The sequence below is a fragment of the Camellia sinensis genome, chromosome 7 (genome assembly GCF_055761805.1).
Source record: "Camellia sinensis isolate YWXY chromosome 7, ASM5576180v1, whole genome shotgun sequence".
NCBI classification, from domain to species: Eukaryota; Viridiplantae; Streptophyta; class Magnoliopsida; order Ericales; family Theaceae; genus Camellia; species Camellia sinensis.
In genome coordinates this window covers 39,365,851-39,389,349 of record NC_138967.1, presented here as the reverse complement: position 1 = coordinate 39,389,349, position 23,499 = coordinate 39,365,851, and positions in this window count along the sequence as shown.

Genomic DNA, 23,499 nt, shown 5'->3' with positions numbered 1-23,499 from the left:
GCGATCAAAATTCTGGAACCAAGGATTCTCCGCTCGAGCGGGGAAATGTCCGCTCGAGCGGACAGGCAACTTGGAATGCATTTTTGCGTTTTGCTTCGGGGGGCGTTGCCCTTCGACCCCACCGTGGCGCTGCCCCCTGGACCCCCGCGAGCTGACCGGGCTGCTCGATCCCCGTCATAATCAGCGAAGTGGCAATCTTGAAAGAATTAACATCACAAACTACTCCACAAAGCACGATTCGGGTTGGATTCGCATCTAACAACTCATATCCTCACTGAAATAAAAATGCGAATAAAATTACAACCAAAGGAGTTTTATCAAACGGGATTGCCAAGAATAAAACCTAACATTGTGTTGTGCATTTTCTTTGTTTGTCAATATTGTTTTCCCTTGTCAAGACATCCATTTGCATGTTAGTTTGGAAGTGGGACACTAAATTTTGTCGTATCAGTTTATAGTAGCTTGTTGCTCATGTGTGATTCAGCAGCCTTTATGGTAGTCAACATCCTTGTTCATTGGATTGATTAAATAACAATTTTAACTTAGATTTCATCTGCATCACACATTGTGCAATTGCTTCTTCAGTTAGTAGATTTATATGTCTATTATATTAGAAAAAAAATTATGAGTGCTTATCATGCCAACCTTTTGCACGTATTTACTGCAGAATATTCTTTAATATGTAAAATTTCTGAGTACAAAAGCCATATATAAGCTTCATGGACAGCATAACAATGGGATTTGGAATTGGCCTATCTGGTCGTGGTCGCTACCGGCTTATCACTGAGGTCTGATTGCCTTTTCTAGCATATATATATATATATATTTAGATAAAAAAAACACTATTTAAGTTATTAATTTTTACTTATTTGAGTTTCTTTCAAAGGACTATGCTTGCTATGCCAGAAAATGGGATTGGCTTGTTTCCAGATGTGGGCTTTGCATATATAGCAGCACAAACTCCAGGAAGAGGATCAGTTGGTATGCTTTCTGCTATTTAAAAAGTTCAGTTGGGTTCTATGGAGGGAATTTTTTTTATGATGTTATGTTTTCTTTTGTTTCCACATTAAAGCTTTTTGGTATCAACTTTAAGTTTATTGAATTTAATGTTTAAATTCATCATTGAGGGGCATGATGCTCATTATTTTTTTAGCAAAAGTAAGGTGAAAATGTGATAAATGTGATAAGTCTGGATTCATTTTGGTCTATGTTGCTCTTCTTATTATATCAAAATAATGTTGTCATGTCACCTATTCCTTATGGAATCAATATGTTAAATATATAAATGAAGTTTGAGCGGTAAGATGGCAGATCGCACCTCTGTGACAGACATTTGTAACAAAAAGCTGATAGGTGGAGAAAATGCTTGATATGCATATTGCATCAAAATCTCCCAAAGAAGATAACATTTGGATTTAGAAGGTTGCAACCCTTTTTTATTTTTCCATTTTCCTTTTCTTTCTCTTGTTTCTATAGTTGTTCAGGTACCTTCCAAGGATTCCTGTTCGAATAATTAGAATTTGTTTTTTTTTTCTTTTCTTAATTAGTCTCAATGATATAAAAATGTAATTTTTTTTTCAATAAAAATTGATACATTTTTTTTTCTTTTATTATTAATGGCTTAATTTTTTTCTTAATAATTTTCTTTTCTTCAAAATTGATACATTTCCTTGTTTCTTTTATAATAATACTAAAAATGTAATGGCTTAATTAGTCTCAATTAATACTAAAATGTAATGGCTTAATTAGTTTCAAAATTGTTATTGCAAAATTGTTTCTTTTAATTTATTATTACAAAATTGTTACAAAATATACCAATTTAGTATTAATTAATTAATATAAAATATGTTACAAAATATACCAATTTAGTATCAATTTAGTATTACAAAATATACAAAATATGTTATTATTACAAAATGTAATGGCTTAATTTAGTATTAATTAATATAAAATTTCTTCTTCTTATTATTATTATTATTGTTATTATCATTATTATTATTATTATTATTATTATTATTATTATTATTATTATTACAGAGAGAGATTTGCTGCGATCGCGATGGGTGTGGTTAGGGTTGTCAATCGCGAGCTCTGGTTCATCACCATTTGAATCATCACGCCGTCAATGGCAAGCTCTGGTTCATCGATGGCGAGCTAGGGATTTGCCCTTCTAGTTCGTGAGAGAGAGAGAGAGTGAGAGAGAGAACCAGAACCCGTCGCCGAAAATCGCCTCCATTCGCCGGAAATCGCCTCTTTTGCTCGTGTGAGGGACAAAAATGAGTGTGTTTTGGTTTATATACGTGGCATAGTTGTAGTAATTTGAAATTGTGAGGGGCATTTTAATCATTTTACCCCTCAGATCCCAGTTGTGCGCTTAAGCTGATTTTTGACTTATAAATTAAGCTTCTCCTCCTCCACTCAAAGAATAAGTTGATTTTTGACTTACGAAAAGCTATAATCTATATTGTTAAGCTGAACCAAACACATCAAAATAGCTTAAATTAAGCTAAAAGCTAAAATAAGCTGGAAATAAGCCCTACCAAACAGGGCCATTGATAATTTTTGCATTGGCATTTCAATACTTTTGCTTGTTACAAATATTGAATTGGGATTTGAAACTTTTGCATTGAGAAGGAAATGTTGTGAAACAAGATCTCATTGAATTGTTTGTGGTAAATACGTTGGTAAGTCCGGATAGGGGTGTAGATGAAATTGATTAAGTTGGCCTGAATGTCCGGAGTGAAAGACCGAAAACACACGCGGAGGAGGTACCATGTGCCTTCTGGTTAGCTACAGGTAAAGTGGGATTTTGGTAGTGCTAGTTATGCCTACTTACAGACACCAACCTAGGGATTACTTGAGTCATATTTACCGCCCCTTTGAACTTGATTTAAAATTGTTGAATCTTGTTGAAATTTTAAGTTTTCATTGTACATGATGGTTTTTCAAAGGATGACGATGAGACTTTTCTTTTTGGGCATGGCATAGCATGTGCATTGCATTTCATGAAACTTGTATGAAATAAATATACTTTGTTAAGAATTTCTTACTGGGCTTTATGCTCACCCTATGGGATTTTGGTACAAGAAAAGATGTGGTAATTCCGCCAAACTAAAGGCGTGGATATATATGTTGAGAGCACAAGGCACTTCTTTTGTTGTGATCAAAATATTTTTGCAAGCCAAGAGCTATACTTGTATGGGTTCGAGCAACCATTTTATGTAACCGGACATAAGCCTTGGATTTTGTAGCCCCTTGAGGGCGTTTATTTATTTTGATTAGATGTTTTACATACTATAGATTCATGTACTGAAGTCGTTGAATGTATATCCGCATGTGGGACTATGTTGTAAACTCCTTATGATCATGTATTCCAGTGTTGGAGAACTATTTCCGTTATCATAAAGAGTGGTGGTTGATGCACTTTTATTATGTATTTTCTTGGGGTGTTACAATGTGTCACATTGATTTTTTTTTTTTTTTTTGGTTATGTAGGATATCTTGGGCCAGTTTACGCGCACCAAACTAAGTTCCTACAACCCGAATAAGCCTTTCGAAATAGGACTTACGTCCTACGGTCCGTGTCACATTCATATTGGCTCAACCATAAACTTACAAATTCTTAATCCATTCATAAGTTGTAAATATTTATTTAAATTCTTAGATTGGTTCTTTTTTTGAATTTTGAAAAGTTTTACTTCAATTTCAAAAATCATTAAATTTCTTATCAAATTTTGTTAGTTTTTTTTCGTATCTTTTTGTAATTTTTTTTATTATCTCAAATCTATTAATTATTGAACTTTTTAGTTCAACTTCCCTTATTTTCTTCAAATATCTTTTTTTAATTTTTTTTATACAATATATTAACCTAAGGTGACAGTTTTTTTTTTTTTTTTTAAAGAGGTTTCAGAAATTTTAATTTTTTAACAAATTCAACTATTTAAATAAAATATAAATAAAAAATAAAAAGAGATAGAGATAAGAATTGTAACAAAATTGAAAAATCCAATCACACTTCCAATCCTGATTTTTTAATGAATATTTAATTTTTTTTGTTAGTATTTAATTTCTAAATAAAATATTGAATATCTTGTGCATAGCAGGGGTGTCCTACTAGTATATATTAAGTAAAATGGTGTTTTGGTGAAGTGCCTTATGAGAACTTCAATACCTCCTGCCAATTTTTTTTTTTTTAAATATAAAATAATTTAAAAAATAACTATTGGCTAAACTATCTACCAAAAAAGATAAATTTGAAGAAAAAAATCAATTATGCATGAAAAGGAAACTTAATTAATCCAATCAACTCTTTTTTTTCTTAAACTTTTTATAAAAAAAATTAAAAATATAAATCCCTTGATTTATGGTATCTCTTTCTATATCAAGTCACACTCTCTCTTTACTCTATGTAATAGTCTATAGTTATTATGAGTTTACCAAAAAAAATAAAAAAATTAACCAACTAAACTTCCAAGGAATGCTTGCCAAACTATGGAGAAATTCTATTTTTGCACGCCTACTTATCTTGGTACACATATTTAATAAATTATTATTTTAATGATAATTATTTTAAAGTAAAATGACCATAATAGACATCAAAACACAACCATAATATTATATAAAAATATTCTCTACACACATTTTTTAAAAACAAAAAAAATCTCAATGCACATCTTTTGACAACAAAAATAAAAAAAAAAACTAAACCCTAATTCTTTCATTTTAGACAAGAATAATGTTTGAGGGCCACAATTTTTGTGGCTCAAATGGCTCAAAACTGCCAAAACGACGTCGTTTTGGCATGTTTTGTGCTCAAAACGACATCGTTTTGACAGTTTTGAGTCATTTGAGCTACAAAAATTGTGGCCCTCTACCATTGCCCTTTAGACAAAAACAAGTAGATTAGGAGATTTTTATGATCTTTTTTTCTTTTTTCTTAACATTAGTTTTTTAGTCAACCAAACATATTAAGATCATATATTTATACATCCAACCGAAAATAAAAGTATTATAAAATAATTAAAAATTCTTGGTTATGTGAAGGAATTTTCACTACATATTAAACTTTTTTTTTTTTAAAAAAAAAATCAATTTTTAATTGGCTAAATCCAACCTTCCACAATAAATTCTTATGAACTAAACCCTAAAAACCAAACCTTAACTAAGAAGAAAAGGCTGTCAAAGGAAAAGAAAATGCTGTGGCTTTGAAATTATTTGGTAGTTCACAGGGGCGATTCCAAATTCGTATTGTAATTTCCAAGATGACTCTGTGAGAGGAAAAGAAAAGCCTCCAACATTTTTATTAATTGACTAAATCTAATATTTTCATTATATATGAACTACCAAATCGTTATCATGATGAAGAAAAAATACAAATTGAGCATCTTAATAGCAAAGACCTAGATGAAATTTCATTCAACTAATCAACTTGCAAATAAAAATACTAGGGCTTGTTTGGAAAATAGAAAGATGGGTTTGATGATAGAGGTTAATGAAGATAATGGAGACAGAATTCTTTTAAGTTCAAAGTTGCTCTTTGTTAAAACTTCAATTTCCTCTTGATCAGAATTTACTCTTGATTATAGATCTACCCCATCTATTTGGCCTTGGACGAATTGTTCATCGACTCCATGAGAGGGGTTAGATTGATGTGAAAGTGTGTGGAAAGTGGATTGAGGTGTTGTGTGTACAAAATATGAGTTAAGGGTATGATTGGAATATTTGGTGTGTGGAATGAGAAAAATAATTAATAATTAAATTACTAAGTGTGTGCACTAAGAAATGATGTGCACTGAGATAAGTATGTGTGTGGAAATAGAATTTCCCTAAACCATGCCACCATCACCCAAAAAAAATAATTAAAAAAAAAGGCGAATAACACTAACAGTCCCTATAGTTTAGGACTGTGTCATTTTGGTTCCTGACTTTTTAATTGTGACACATTTGACCTTGAATTTTGAATCTTGTTTCAAATAAGGACAATTGAAGGTACCATTATTTAATTTCAAGGATAAAATTGTCAATTTGATAAAATATAAACTAATTTGACAAAAATAAATGTCAAAAAAATATTTTAAAATTTTTCAAAATTATTTCTACCAACCAAAGATAAAATTATGTAAAATTGACAAATCTTTTAGACATTTATTTTTTTTTTTTTACCAAATTAATTTTTATTATGTGTTTGGATGATGATTATGTAATGGGTGGTTATTAGAATTTTAATGTGTAATCGATATATTTAATATACGAAATATTTTTAATTTTGAATTTTTTGATTTAATGGATTGGTTTAATAATGATATCAAAGTTTTCGTCATATTTGATTTTTGGAAAAATAGAAATTAATTTAACGAAAATAAAAACAACCACCTATTATATGATCATCATCCAAACACATAATAAAATTTAATTTGGTAAAATAAATAAATGTCTAAAATATATATTAATTTTACATAATTTTATCTTTAGTAGGTAGAAATAATTTTTAAAAATTTGAAAATATTTTTTTGACATTTATTTTTGTCCAATTAGTTTATATTTTATCAAATTGACAATTTGGCCCTTGAAATTAAGTAATAGTATCTTTAATTATCCTTATTTGGAACAAGATTTAAAATTCATGATCAAATGTGTTACAACTGAAAAGTTAGCGATCAAAGTGGCACAAATTTCAAATTATAAAGACTATTAGTGCAATTCACCCATAAAAAAACCCCATTCCACCATCAATCTATGAAACACAACAAAGACAGTATGATTGCGATACAATGGATTTGGTAGCATGCAAATTGTTGTCCCTGATGTTTGTTTTTTTTTTTTTTTATCGGCAAAAGTTAATTGTTAGTTGTGTTAGATTAACTCTTTCAATCAATATTTTGTCATTGATACTTTGATCGTGTAAATGTATTGTGTATGTCTAGATTATATATACATATGCGTGTTTCGAGTGTAGTGAAATGAGCCGATTTGATCTTACTATTTCTTTTTTTGTTTTTAGATGTCTGGGAGTGTTTTTTTGTTTTTTTTGTTTTTTGGCTTATTTTTGAAATCAAATGCATTGGTTTTATTACAATAATATTGGATTGATTAATGTGTGATTAGTACTTTGTTATTGCAATATAAGTGTGATGTGTATGTCTAACACATACGTGTGTTTCAGGTTTAGTGAAAGTGAAATGGGTCCGTTCAATCTCACTGTTCCTTTTTGTGTTTTTAGATGTTTTGTTAGATTCTTTTTTTTTATTCTTTTGTTTTTTTTTTTTAGCCTACTCTTCAAATCAAATGATTTTGAAATAACTATACAAATCTCGATAACATGTAACAAATTTTTATTAATTTGATTTTTGTGCTCTGCATAATGTTTGTTTTATGAAATTTTTGGATTTTATTTGGCTGGTTTGCCAACATTCCTGGTGACTAAGGAGTTTGTTTATACAATTTTTAGAATTTGTGTATCGATTTCTCAAAAAATTAATTTAGATTGCCTGTGATAACCTGTCAAATGTTAATGTCATTTGATTTGTTGATTCATTTTGTGCGTGTCTTACTAAAAAAAATCTATTTGATCTTTTATATTCAAGATTTTTTGATAATTTATATTATTGTTGTATTACAATTTATGATTACTTAAATAAAGTTCTTGACTTACAAGTAATTGTAATTGAATGAGTTAAAATCTATATAATTCTTCCCTCAAGTAAATCCACACTAACCAATCAAAGCTAATGAAAATAAAATATTATCACTAATAAGTAGTCTAAATTTAGGATATGTTTGGGATGTGGGTTGGTTTTTTAACTTTTTGACTATTAGTTAGAGGCTAAAAAAATCTCGTTTGGGATGAATTTTTTTGACTTTTATGAGATAAAAAATAAAATGATTATAAGTTGAATGTGACATTTTATCTTATTAATTTTTTAGTCTATTTTATTTTTTTGTGAGTATTTTAATCCTGTAACCTTATGCCAAATGAATGCTTGGAAAACAAATCCAAATTGACATCTTTTATTAGTTCTCTGATACCCGTGAAAATAAAAATTCTTATACTCATAACCAGATGTAATATAAAAATTCTTATATTCATAATCAGATGTAATAAAAATCCTACCCAAGCCCTTTAAAAAAAATCTGATATAAATATTTTCTTAAATATAATTATTGACTCACACGTAATTGTAATTTAGGGTCTCAAATCCCATATAAATCTTTCCTTAAGTAAACTTCTAGACTCTTACAATTAGTAGCCAAATAAGAAATAAAATCCAACATAAAAAATCTCTTAACTGACAAATGATCATAAATTAAGAGATCAAATCCCTTGAAAATATATTTATTTTTATTCAATAAATAGGAATTGTAATATTTTTTGAGGAAATCTTGGAGTAATTAATGTTAAATTAATTTTCTTTTATATTATAAACAAAGTTTTTTGTTATGATGTAATTTCAAAATTAATTTTTAATTATTTATTTTAACCCATGCATAGCATCGGTATTATGCTAGTAATAGTATTAATAAAAATATTAGAATTATAAAAAAAAACAAAATTCATTTTAGTAGGAATAAGCTCTCCTCCCTTCATCATATCTCCATATCTCTCAACCCACCAAGCCCAAACGCTGTTCGATGGCTAAATTGAGAAAATTCAATCTCTTACTAATTAAGAGCATCTTAGGATTGGTATGGCTTCTCTCCAATTGAAGAGAATTTTAGGCAAGTCTAATTAGCCAAATATTCTAAGTCGTTCCTTTCTTTTATAGACATTACTAGCGGTAACCCGTGCTATGTACGAGAATGAATAATTTAAATAATTTGTTATACTTATTTTTGTATTATAACATAGAAATTTCTTATAAATTTAAAATATAATAGGGAGTTATAACTAACAAATATTTTGAATACGATAACTATCTAATACCTAACTTCACACATTCATTTTTTTCATAAATTTGTCATTTGAAACATTGATTATAAAATTATCTTAGCTCAAGCAGGTCATTTAGCAGCATGAACTATATTTCTATCGGACATTATTATAACTTTAAAAACGAATAATGTAAAAATGGGCACTATTACAAATAATGTAAAAATGTAAAAATGAATACTACTACAAATAATGTAAAAACGTTCAAAGGCCCCTTTAAAGAAAACAAAATAAAAAATACCCCCACTACATATATATATATATATATATATATAGGTATGCAGAGAGAATAAAATTCATCAAACCCTAAAATCCTATAGTTGCCTAACCAATTGTGACGTTGATGGTTGAATGCAACTTGAATCTCAAATGCAGAGTTTGTACAAAACTTTATACCCAATATGCAAACACTAAAAAAACTCGGTGGTATATTAGAATATATAGCTGAAGTGTGAAGCATTTGGAAAATAAGATAGAAATGAAATTGGAGATCATTATTTGTTAGATTAAAGATTAAAATAAATTTTAAAAAAAAGGATCATATGAAAAATATAATAAAAATAAAATTGGAGAAAATGATAGGATTGGGGGGAAAAATGAAAAGGAAGAAATAAGAAATAAAGATAAATGAAGATACTGGAGAAGATTAAGCAAAATAAAAAATCAATAAAAAGTCTTAGATAATAAAAAGACTTTAAAAGTTAAAAATTTAAAATAAAAACAATATTAACAGAAAAAAAATGTTTTTTATTGGAGAAAAATAAGGATGAAGAAAAATTAAACATAACTTTTAGAGAGCGACATTTAGGAAATAGAATCTTAACTCTGTTTAAGAATCGAGTATTGAGACTTTCAAAATTTTAGAGAACACATTATATTTGCTTTTATATATATATATATACATAGGTAAAAAGATAGATATCAAATCTAATTTGAAAAGTAAAAATAAAAGTAAAATAAACATCCTACACAAAAAGAAGAGAGAAATATGGAAATTCGGTTGCTAATAATCAAAATTTTAAAAAGGTAAGATATTTATGAGAGGTTATGTATGAGTAGAAGATAATGTAATTTTGTTTGATATATCAAAATAAAGGCATATATATTTTCTAGAATAGTAGCAAAATAAATTACTTTTTTAATAAAGTTGTAATAGAATAAAATATATTTAATTTTTAAATTGCATGCTTGATGATGATTTTTTCAAAAAAAAAATAAAAATTACATTGATAGAAAATTTTAAAATTAGTGATAGTCAATTGTTATCATTATAGCCTACAAAAGGAATTTTGGATCAAATCATGGATAGCCAATAAAAAATCAATACTTAGCAACTTAAATTTTGTAAAAATTAAAAAAAATGGGAAAATTCAGAATAGAGTATTGGAATTCCTTTAAATATTTTAGTTAATTTTAAAATTTAATAGTAAGATTACACCATGTGTGTTAATTCAAAATTTAGATAATACACTAACAGATTTGAGCCACTTTTTTTTTTTAATATTGTAAACAAAAATTCAAAGTTTTAAATTAGATATGTTTAGGCCTCGTTTAGGAACAGACTAATTTAGTAACTTTTTGGCTATTTGACTAAAATATGAGATAAAAAAACTAGTATTTTTGGGATGACTTTTTGACTTTTTACGAAAAGATGTGCAAAAAGTAAAGAGAAAAGAGAATATTTGACTTTTTGATATGGGTTGTTGGCTTTTTTGACTTTTTTAGTAACTTTTTGACTTTTGACTAAATGGGCTGGTTCCCAAACGAGGCCTTAGATAGAATTTCAAGATTTTAAAATTTTAAAGTTAAATATTGTTAGATGTTCCAATTGCTTTAAGCCCAATATATTTTTTATTTTTAAAAAATTTAAAATTGAGAAATGGTGTTTAAGGCTTTGAAGTTGTTGTTGTTGTGTGTGTGTGTATGTAATTGGGTATATATTGGTTGCAGATGAACTGAAACTCTCATTTGAGAGAGCTTGAAGGAGCAAAGGTGAGATTAGTAAAGCTGGTCTTCTTGATTTCAAGAGTTTACGTGGAGCCACTAATGGTTATAATGGTGTGATAGACATGAGATAAAATAAAATAAAATAAATTAAATTCAAGATTTGATGAGTTTCGAATCTGATTAAATTGAAGAACAAACGTAAATAAAAAATAAAAAAGTAAGCAAGCCCAAATCATGCAAATTTAATAATGAAGAAGATGAAAAGATGTGTAAATGAATTGAAAAATATTAGAAATATATATATATATATATATATATATATATACACACACAAAAGCAATAAACGCTGGAAAAATACATGTAAATTAAGAAATAATATTATTATGAGCGTAAAAATGGAGAAAATGAAAAGACGTATAGATGAACTAAAAAATATTAGAAAAAAATATACACAAAGTAACAAATACTAAAAAAATGCATATAAAGTAGGAAATAATATTACACTGATCATGTAATGATTTTCGTAGATCATCAAACTTGCAAAATATAACAATAGAGAAGATGAGTTATTTTGAAGAAAGATAGACAGATGAGAGAATGATTGAATGTAATAATGGAGAAGATGAAAAAATGTGTAGATAATCAAAAAATATTGGCAATATATATATATATATATATATACACATACAAAAGTAATAAATACTGAAAAAATGCATATAAAGTAAGAAATAATATCATGAGCATAAAAATGGAGAAGATGAAAAGATGTGTAGATGAATAAAAAATATTGGAAAAAAGGAAATATATACACACAAAGTAGCAAATATTGAAAAACTACATATAAAATAAGAAATAATATTACGCCGACCTTGTAATGATTTTTTTCAGATTATCAAACTTGCAAAATGTAACAATAGAGAAGATGAGTTACTCTGAGAAAATAAAAGATGGGTCGATGAGAAAATGATTGAATTTGACTGGAATAAACTAAATGGAGAAACATGTGTGGAAGTTGTAGGAGTTGTGGATTATTTAGTTTTTATTTTTTATTTTTAAATTGAGATTGGGAGTGGGATATATATTATTGTGGGGGATGGATATGGATGAATATTTTATTATTTTGGGATAAATATTATTGTGAGTGATGGATATGGATGAATATTTTATTATTTTATATTTTATATAGGGAGAGAGTGAGAATGCTTGAAGAGTAGGAAGGAAGGTGAAGGAAAGTGCCACATATTATTTTTTTTCTTCAAAATTATAAGAATTTAGGATTCAAGTTTTTAAGCCTTTTGACTTAACAACTACATTTGATTATATATATAGTATGGATATGTCAACCATTCATTACAAAAATAATTTTGCATGATAGAACTTGCTTCTCTCCAATTCAAAATATGAACAAGCTGTTGTCCATTATAGGTTCCGTTTCGATAATCTAAATATTCATTTTGTAAAATATTAAATGTATATTATCTTTAAAAAATTTAGACTGATCTGATAATTATAACATTTTCATTATTTGATCACATTTGTTTCAAAAAAAAAATAAAATAGACAAACTATTATCAAAAATACATTTATCGTTTATTTTTTAAAAATAAATTTTAATTTTAATTTTAAAAATACATTATCTATTTTTTTTTAAAGATAAATACAATGAAATTATGTTATTATATGCCTATCGAATCAATTTTATTTTATTTTCAATATACACAAATACCTAAAAGATTAACAATTTAGATCATTGTGATGGTCTAGGAGCTCAAAACTATCTGATCCAAGAACCGGAGACAAAGTCCCTTCTAAATAGTATTACAATATACTTCTACTACTTAGGGCAAGTTTGGAAACATACTAAAAATAGTTAAAAAAATCATTGTCAAAATATCAACTTTTCTCTCTATTTTTCTGCAGAAGTTATTTGGTGGTCCTGGGACACGGTTACATGATGCCCCATGAGCTTTGTGATTGAAGGAGATAGGACTCACGATTTTGTGTTGGTTGATTGGGATAGCGGCATAGCGTATGGTGATTGATGGATAGGTTGTGCTCCTAGAGCATCAAATAATTTTTTATTTTTCTGCATGTTTTTCATAAAAAATAAAATAAAATAAAGTAGGATAAATTATAAACACATCTCGTGAAATTTATTTAAATTACAAATTATCCCATGTGGTTCTAGAAATTACATTAGGCCCCTAAGGTTTCTAATTTCATAATAAATAGGTCCTTTTATTAATAAATTATCAAATTAATTAACAGTTTTTAATAAAGTTAAAATTTTATTTCGAATAATAATTTAGATAATTTTATTATTGTACAGGTGAATAATTAGAAATTTCACTTTTTCAATTAATTCTGTCAAATAAAAAATTATGAGAGGGAGGTATTTGTAATTTTTCAAATCACAGAAGGCAATTCGCATTTTAAGCAAATATCAGAAAGTGTATTTATAATTTACCCAAAAAACTAAAATAACTATTTCCCAAAACAAACCTTAATAATTTTTTATTATTTTCACATTAACAAGTTCTTCGGTGGTAGAAGTTTGTAACATAAACTTACCCAAAAAGTTTGTAACATAAACTTACCCAAAAAATTCAATGTGTGGTTGAGATTTTTTTGAACAACAATATATAAACATAGATCAAACATAGAATAAGATAGGTATGTCCCACCAAGGGTGGGTCCCACGTCATGTTGGCTTGTGAGACGTATGTTTCTCATTTTGTGTTTGATTCTATGTGCACTTAGGACTTGTTTGATTAACAAAATTAATAGTGAGACGATTAATAATTCATGAGATTAGTGTAAGATTAGTTATCCAGCTGGATTAGTGAGATACATAATTATCTCTTGTTCATGTTTGTTTTTCAATAAATATGAATATATATAATTCTAATTATATGTATATTTTGCGTTATCAATTATAAGATTAAAAAAATTATCAATTTTATTGAATAAAATAGCCATTAAAATCTAATTCAAATAATAAAATTAGCAACCAAATAATCGAATATGAGTCTCATGAATTAAAAGTCTCACAATCAAACCAACCAAAGGCTTATTATTTATTGAAATGGAAGTAGGCAACCATTCAAGAACTAAATCAGGACCATTTATAAACTTTTTGAACAATTCTAGATTTGAACTATGGCTCCATAGTAGGGGCTGTTCAAAAATCCGTTTAAACTGGTAATTCGGATCGAACCAAATCAAGTCATACGGCTTGGTTCGGTTCTATTAAGAATTAGTTTGGTTTCGGATTAAGAAATATGAGAACCGTAAAAACGGTTCGGTTAATGAATTTTATGAAAAAATCGCGGTTCGAACCGAACCGAAGTGAATTTTAAAAGATATATATATATATATATATATATATATAAAATATCAAGTTTTATTTTTATTAATTGGTTTTTTATAATTTTAATGATTTTAGGATGGTATAGATATGTAATATTAAGTAATGCCTTAATATTATTAGTTTTTATCATGAGTTAAATGTAATTAGTTTAAGCAATTATTTTGCTAATATTAATAATTTATTCTTATAAATAAAAATTTTTGGAACCGTAAACCAAACCGAAACCGAACCGTTTTTTCGGTTTAGTTCTGGTCCGGTTTTATAAGTGTAACGATCTGGTTTGGTTCTTAAAATCACAGAACCGTTAGGATCGGATCGGTTCGATTCTTGGATTTTCTGAGAACCGACCCAATCCGGACCGTGTACACCCTTTTCTGTATCCATAAACAGGTCACATACAGCTCAAGCCAAGCCAAGCCATGATCATGGTTTTTGCATGGCTTCAACACTTGAATGCTGTGACAGACATTACTATGTACAATATTAAATCAACACTTGTTTTGATTCAACTAACTCTGTCCCAAAATTGAAAGGAAATGCTATTCTCGAGAGACCATGACAACAAAAGGTCAGCCCCCCCAACCCCACATTTAGTACACTCCTTTAATTACCAACTGTCCACCACCCCCTTCACTCTCTCTATAAATGCCCACATCATGTACCAACACTAGCTCACAGAAGTCACTTGGGTGTTTTTTTAGAGAGAGCAAGAGAGAGGGAGAGTTTTAGGAGACAGAAAAGATGGCAAAGTGTTGTTATGTGACTGTCATGTTTGTCCTTGCAATTGTGCTTGTTTTGCAGGCCAATGCAAGGACTGTACCTGGTGACACTAATGGTGTCAATCATGAGCAAACCAATGTTGTGAATGTGCCTATTGCTATGGCACCAAGTGGGAAGAGTGTGAAGGACAAGAAGTGTGGTGTTGCACTTGCCGGCATCGGCGGTGCTGCCGGTGTTGGTGGGGTGCTTCCAATTGGTGGGATTGGGGGAATAGGCGGTGCCGGTGGCATCGGCGGGGCCGGTGGGATCGGTGGTGCAAGTGGGCTTGGAGGGCTAGGTGGGCTAGGTGGGCTTGGTGGTGGTGTGGGTGTTGGTGGTGGTGTTGGTGTTGGTGGTGGTGTTGGTGGAATTATACCTTAGGTTTTGTGTGGATTTTGTGGGTTTTTGTCAATTGCACTATGCATGAATTGGTGGTTTGTTATGTCTTTTTAAGTTATGTAAGGGTGGTATAATTGCTTGGTTGTGTAATGTTGTGTTTATGGGGTTATTTTTGTAATTCTGCTTTGGATTTGAATGAATGCTCTTGTTTCTTATCTATCATCAAGTGAGTTTTAATTCAAGCTCTTCCTTCACTTTTTAAGTTGCTTAAATATTTCTTGCATGTCCTTAATAATTTAAACTTAAATATTTCTTCCCTCCCCCTCTCTCTCCCTCATTGTACTCAATAATTTAAATTTAAAAAAATAAATAAAATGAATGCATGAATATTTAAAATCTAACTAGTTAAAATGATAAGTACTGTTAAAGAATGTAAATGAAAAATGACTAGTTAAAATAAATACTTTTAATTAGCTATTTTATGAGTATTGTTAAAAATGCTCTTGTGAAATGTTATCATATATACAGGAATCGCAGGTGCTCTTGTCATAATTACAGCAGAATGTCACTTTTTTCTTCTTCTTAATTTTTGAGTTTAGATAGTGAGTCTCAAAATTTCATAATCCTAGCATAGACCCCATTTCTCCAATGCCACGATTTCATCTATCCCTACCCTCGATCGGCTACATCATCTCCTCCTCCAACATGTCACTTATCTCTTTTCAAATTTTAAAACATTACATTTTAAGTTAAGGTTTTGAAAATATTTTCAATTTTTTTCCCTCTAAAATTATATATACCTTTTACCTAAACATAATTTATAACTGTTGCATCATTTTAGAATTACATTTTGTATAAAAATTCTAGTGATATAACAATTTTCATATTTAATATGCAACGTATGAGTAATAATATATAAATAAAAAATTTATACAGAATAACGTGACAGACTTGTTTTCATTCATTTTAAATCAAAAGCTAATGCAAGATATTCTACATATTAACAAAAATAAATAAATAAATAAATAAATAAATAATAAACTAATTTTAGAGTGTTTGGGATTTTAGCTTATTGGCTAAATCTTGTTTGAGAATTGGTTATTTTAGTTGATTTTTTGACTTTTTATGAAAAGATATGTAAAAAAATAAAGAGAGTGATCTGCTTTTATTTGTTATTTTAGTCCAAATTAAGCTATTTTAGCCCATCTCAGACGGGGCCAAGTCACCTTTTTTTATCAATATTTTTTTTGTTTTGTCTTTAGTGACTTTTTTAATTATGTTATTTGTTTTACATTTCCGGTCTGCCTTGTCTTTTCTGTACCTTTTTTAAATTTTATTTTATAATTTTGAAAATTTTGATTTGTCTCGACAGGTTGAATTTAAAAGTTTAAAACCTTTTGAATTTAAAAAATATATATATATATTCACTAAAGATGAAAATAATTTTTTTTAAAAAAATGGAACATAATTTTTACCTGACTCAAGCTGAGCCCGTCAAGGGTTGCCCTAGTTCCAATTAGCCAAACGATCATAAAGAGAGTGTGAGGCCCCCATGACCCCTTTCAAGTTTGTCAAAATTGCTCTTATATTTTATAAATATAATTGGATGGCCTCTTAATTTTATTGAATATTACTTTATTAACTTTATTTTATTAGTATTTTACAATATATAATGTGATGATAGTCAACTTTCATATAGCAGTTAATAACATCAATTCTTCGTGTCAAATTGTCAATTTCATTTACACAAGAGTTGCCTATCACAATATATTCTTTTTATTTACCCAATAAACAAAATAGCTTCTAATTAAAAGAAAAAAAAAAGCTTATAATAATAGTCTAATGAATTATATAGTGAGATCTAATTAACAATTCAAAATTTTACAAAAATAACAAAAAAATATCTATTTATTTTTCACGTTAAATACTTTCAAATACTTATATAAAAAATTATCTTTGGTTAAAATGTATCAAAATTAACTTCTTTTTTTTTTTTTTTTTTTTTTTTTTTTTTTTTTTTTTTATGCACATCTTGGCCTCTTTTGGACAAAATTTCAGATTCTACCCGTTTAGTCCTATTTCTTGATCATGGTTTTCTTATAATGATTTTGTTGTGCTTTACATGATATTAAGACTCATTAGTAAAGCATATAATTCAATGTTCGAGTTAAAATTGAAACAAAATAACTTTAAAATCATACACTTTTTTTTGGTCAATATATAAGAGAATAATTATAAATATAAAAAATAATATATCAAACTAGACCCAATTAAAGTCCAATAATAAATAGAACGCCCCAGTCACTTTGCCTTAGCTTAAATTAGGAAATGAATAAACTACATACACTCCCATATTGAGAAAGAGTTAGGCTTTTTGCATGTTCACATCTTACCACGAGAGAGCTTGAGGGGCCCATAAAACCCACCACGGATCTTATTTTAATGATTCGAATCATTCCTTTTGTAGGGCTTTTAATGTATAAATGAAAAAAAATAGTTCGACCTAATAATCGTAATATTTTCATCTTACCACATTTATGTCTAAAAATTGGATAATAAATATATTTTGAAAATAGATTATCCATTTTTTAGAGACAAACACGATAAAATGAAAATATTACGATTGTTAAACCGACTTAATTTTTTTCATGAATGGTATATATTAAGAAACCTACAAAAAGAACATCAAATGAGACTCTTAGTGAGCTGTACGCCCCTCAAATTCTTTCATATTAAGATATGAATATGAAAAAAGTCAAACTCAAAAAATAAATATTATAAAGAATACCTTAAAACCATATAATTTTATTTAATTTTTTATAAAAATTATTTTTATAAAATTATTTTTAAAAAATCGTGATGTAGTGAGAGAATCCAAACTTGATGAGCCAATCCATGTGCACTTTGTTCTGAATGCAGGGAATATTGTGTGACGTTTTAGACCCGCAAACTCTGATGGCATAAAAAACTGTCATGGTCACAAGAATGCTGATAGCTATGTCTTTGTAACGTACGGATATATACAAGTAAGAGAGGATAAATATATTCACAACAACTTATAAATATTAATAATTAAAATCATAAATTTTCACATTTTTTTGTAATTTTTTTTTTTTTTTTTATAATCGGGTGTTCAGGTCAGTTTGCACATAATTTGACTAATTCTGGAGGACCAATCCCACCGCTTACTTGCAAGGGCCCTATTTAAAGCCAGAACAATTGCACTATATGAACTGGGCTCCAAGGAACTTATTTGGGCTAGTGAAAATTGAACTTGGAATGAGCTTCTTTTCGGTCCATTTTATGGACGAGATATGTTGTTGCACCTCGTGGGGCTTATCGCGGACCCATTTTAATGAATTGAACTATTCATTTTGTTCAATTTGGCGCTTGTATTATTCTTAAAAAGTAATAAATTAATTTAATATCATGACTTATAATTTTATTAGATTTATTTGCAAAAAATATATAGCGTTTGTGGCTTAAATCCGATTCGTTTGACTTTTGGATTTAGGTTTCTTCCCCTTATATGGTTGTTCTTGCATTGTTTTCTACTATTTCTCATTGAGTTGGGCTATTGAATAGTATTGGTTGCATTTGGAATAGGCTGATAGCTTTGTTTTCAAACTTTTGTTACTTAGAATTTTGCCCCCACACTTGAGTATCACTTCTTGCGCTTAAGCGGTCTTTGTGAACTCTTAGTACTTTTGTAGGTTTGCAAAAGTATTGGGAAGTGGTATTCTACGCTCTTGGCTTGAGCGGGCCCTATTGCGCTCGAGCGCTGGTTTTTTGTCTGTAAAAGTACTGGAAGTTTGTATTTCATGCTCGAGCGTTAACTTCTTGTGCTCGAGCGGTCACATCTTTTGTGTCTTACGCTCGAGCGTCACTTCTTGTACTCGAGCGGACTGCGCGTTTATCAATTCATAAAAGTCACTTTTTACATCACTTTTTCATTTCACTCTCTCTCTAAACTTTCTAAAAACCCGAGATCCAAACTCTCTCTCTCTCTCTCTCTCTCTCTCTCTCTCTCTAAAACTCACATTCTCTCTTCAAAAATACCTAGATCCATTGATTTCTCTAGGTATAGCTCACTTAGAGTTCTATTTTCATCCGAACAAAGTTGGGTTTCGGCATTGTTGAAGTCTTCTCACTCTCTCAATCGTCTTCTAAGCTTGAGATATGGATTTTCTACACTCTTTTATAAGTTTTACCTTAGTTATTTGCTATTTCAAAGGATTATAGTGGTTTGGGTTGTTTTGGTAAAACCTAGGGTATGAAATCAAAATGATAAAGAGGGGTTTTTAAATTGTCTCTTGAAAAAGCTTGTGGGTATGAAATTGGGATTTATATATGTTGAAATGAGGTATTTCCCACATTGAAATTGGTTTTCAAAGAGAAAGGGATTTTTTTCCAAAAATGTGAATGTTTGAGATTGTAAAGAGAAAATGAAATTGATATGGAAATTATGAAATTGAAATAATGTTGATGATGATTGCAGAGTTGGATACATATTATCACTCCCATCTTGAGATTTGGAAAAGGGTATATGTAATGAAATTTATTTATCTGTTTAGAGATATCTGTTTTGGGCTATCGGTGAAGGATAGTTATGAGTGTTGTAGAAATTGCATGAGAATTAGGTGAACTAAAACAAATTTCTCATCCATGTGCATTGAACATTATTACTTATTTAATACATTGAAAATGTATATGATTTTGAAAAAAAAGAGATGAACATTGGAAAGAGATGTGTATCACCTAATCAAGTTGGCCTGTGTGTTCAGGATGAAAGTCCCGAAAAATGCGCGTATACATGGGTGCCGATTCCCACAGACGAAATATCCGTAAGATGGCAATAGTAGCGCCTGTATAGGCTACGTTTACATGGGTGCCATTTGACGGATTCTCGTCGATGAAATATCTGTGAAAGGTTGTACTGGTTTGAGATTTTCTCTCTCTTTTCTATTGTAAAGGGCACCATTTTGGGAATTCTGATATAAACTTGACATGGCATGATTTTTGGAAAGAAATGTGAAACATTTTGGCATGGCATTACATATGCATAAAACCTTATGGCTTTGTTCAGATTTATACATTGTGTTGTAGCATTTCTGCTAGGCTTTGGCTCACCCTATGTGGAAAAACTATTTTCAGGTGTTAGTGATATGCCTCCACCAAGGACTTAGCTTGGGAGGACTATGGGGCTGAAGTCTCAATGTTGTATTTTTGTAGTTAATTTTGTACAAGCCTAGGGGTTTATATGCATTGAGCTTAAGACTCACTTTTGATGTACCCAAGCATTGACTTGGAAAGATGTAAGCCTTTAAGGCATATGATTATCCGTTTAGCTTTCATTTCTTTTCACTATCTTGCAACACATGCTGTAGATTCAGGATGTACTGTTTATGAATGTATATCTCATGCGTCACCTTTTGTATATCAAACTCTGATTAATGAAAGCTTATCAATTCAATTATTTTGCTATTTATTAGTTGTTATGAGATGGGTATATTGCAATTATTTCGGGGCGTGACAACTTGGTATCAGAGCATATCGGATTTGAATACTTTGGGTACGTGGGAAGTGGTTCTTACAACAATGGGTTTATCTCGCTTGATAGAGATGTTTGTATGTTTGTAATGCTTACGTGATTATATGGGTATGGGATTTAATTCCTAAGATATTGATTAGGTCAACGAGTTTCTGGAAGTTCTATTAGAAGAGCACTTGATCATTGTTGTTTCTAATTGGAACTCTGGCAATGCTGTTGGACGACCATTATCTACGAAGGAATTTCGTATGTGTCTATGTGATTATGTGCTTATGTGGAGTGAATTATTGTTGTCCACCGCATTAGGACGTGAGTGAGTTAGCTTCGGCACATTTGTAAATGTGCTAATCTTTTTATTACCTTCATTAGGATGTTAGGACGTGGTCGCGGCAGTAGGCGTGGTAGGCCTAGACGGTAGGAGGTGTTGATACCGGATGATATTCCGGCGCAAGAGAAGGAAGTGGGTCAGACCAATGTGGCCGAGCTGACATGTCAGTAGGCCATGGGCGCGTTAGCTCACGAGATGACCGGAGCATTGCGGGAATCCATGGACATTCTCAGAGCTGAGAATCAAGTCCAGTCCCATATTGCTAAGACGGGGCCATTTTTTCTAAAACGAGTGTCTTTCTGATCAAATCCGGCAGAGTTTTTGGGTGATCTTAAGGAGCCACTAAAGGCGGATGAGTAGCTAAAGCAAATAGTGAATACGTTTGAGATGCTTGGTATCGAGGACGATGGACTAAGAGTGACCTTGGCATCCTTCCAATTGAAGGGAGATGCGGGTCAATAGTGGAAGTATGCGCGTGGGTGCATTGGAGTGACTTTGGAGGCTTTTGTCAACACCTTCCAGGATAAGTTCTTACCTCCCACGGTTAGAGAGAAGTTGAGGGAATAGTTCTCACAGCTCAAGCAACTCAAAATGCCACCGAGTTTGAGGTAGCCTTTACTAGCCTCTCTAGGTTTGTACCAGAGTTAGTGACGACAGAGGAGCACTGTTGTGTAAAGTTCAAGAAAATGCTAAGGACTAGGCTTCTTTTCAAGGTAGTCGGTTCAATGATTAGAGATTATGGCCAACTTGTAGAGTCAGCAACTCATCTTGAGACCATGATGCAAATGGAGGAGGAGCGTATGACGGGCTCTAGGAGGAGTCAGGATGTTCAGGGGGACAGTAAGAGGTAAAGGGATTCTAACCCACAGCAGTCCCAGGGAGTGTAACAACCCCGATCTATAATTAACTGATTAAGCATAATTAAGAATGCCTTATGCGTAATTAAGATAAAATTCTGAGTTAAATGCATGTGAATTGTGATATTTGTGAGTCTATCTGTCTGTTATAGAAATATATGTTCATAATTTTGTTTGTTTCTGTGAATTGAAGGCATTATCGGCCACATAATACGAAATTGATTGAGATTACGTGTTATTTGGGATTTTTAGAATTTTATGGTAGGTTGAATTGAAATTCGATTCGGAACGAAATAATTAGAGTAAAGTACTTGTAATTAAATAGTCTTAAGCGAAGTTTAACTAAGCCCCTTAATTAGCCTGTATAAGGCTTACATATGACTCTAGACTCATTAAACACTCTTATTCCTTCAATTTTGAGACATAAGCGTGAGAAGAAAGAGAGGAGGAGAGATTTGAGGTCAAAAGGAAGAAACATGAGAGGAACTAAGGAGAATTAGCTTTGGACACTCAAGAATTTGATTACTTGAAGCTCAATCGGGAAGTTTAGGTGAGAATTCAAGCCTTTGATTTTGTAATTAAGTTAGCTAATACATGAATTCAAAAGAAATTCCAGAATAAGACAAGAATTGAGCTCATATTATAGGATCAAAGCTTGAGACATACATGCATGTTCATTTCATTGTGTTTTGGAGATGTTTTCAAAGAATTTCCTCTTGCATGTCCTTATTTTGGATTTGTTCTAAGAATTCAACATGTTTTTGAGTTAATCACCTTATTTGATGTTGTTTTGAAAGGTTTGAAGCCAAGACAATTCATGCATGTTATCTTCATGTTATGTTCTTTAATTTCAAAGTTTGATCTTGCACAATTGGTATGCTTTTGGGCTTTGATTTTGCAGAATGATTTTGAATCCAAAATGTTTTACAAATTTACATATGTTTCCTCAAGTTTTGGGTCCAAAAGGATGCGTTTTAAAGCTATGAATTGACTTTTGTATCTTGTACTGCAATCTAGAAATTCCAGAATTTGTAGCCTCCACTCAAGCGGTGGAGCTTGCGCTCGAGCGGAGAATGCTAGCTCCCAGTACTTTTGCAGAGTTTGGGGGTTGGCTCGAGTAGCAGAACTTGCACTTGAGTGACCACCATTATTTTTGACCCTCCACTCGAGCGACCGAAGTTGTGCTTGAGCGTAAAATGAGAGCTCCCTAAAGTTTTACAGACTTTTGCAGAACACTCGAGCGTAGGAAGTTGCACATGAGCGGATACTGTAGACGTCCCCCGAATGTCCCGGGAGGATGAGTCCCATTCTATTCGCATTGGGCTCACTACAGTTCGGACTCTCGATTTGTCACGGTTCTTAATCTGAACTAAAGAGTCCAAATCCAGCAAATCGTTTTGAGAAAATAGATTTTTAGAAAAG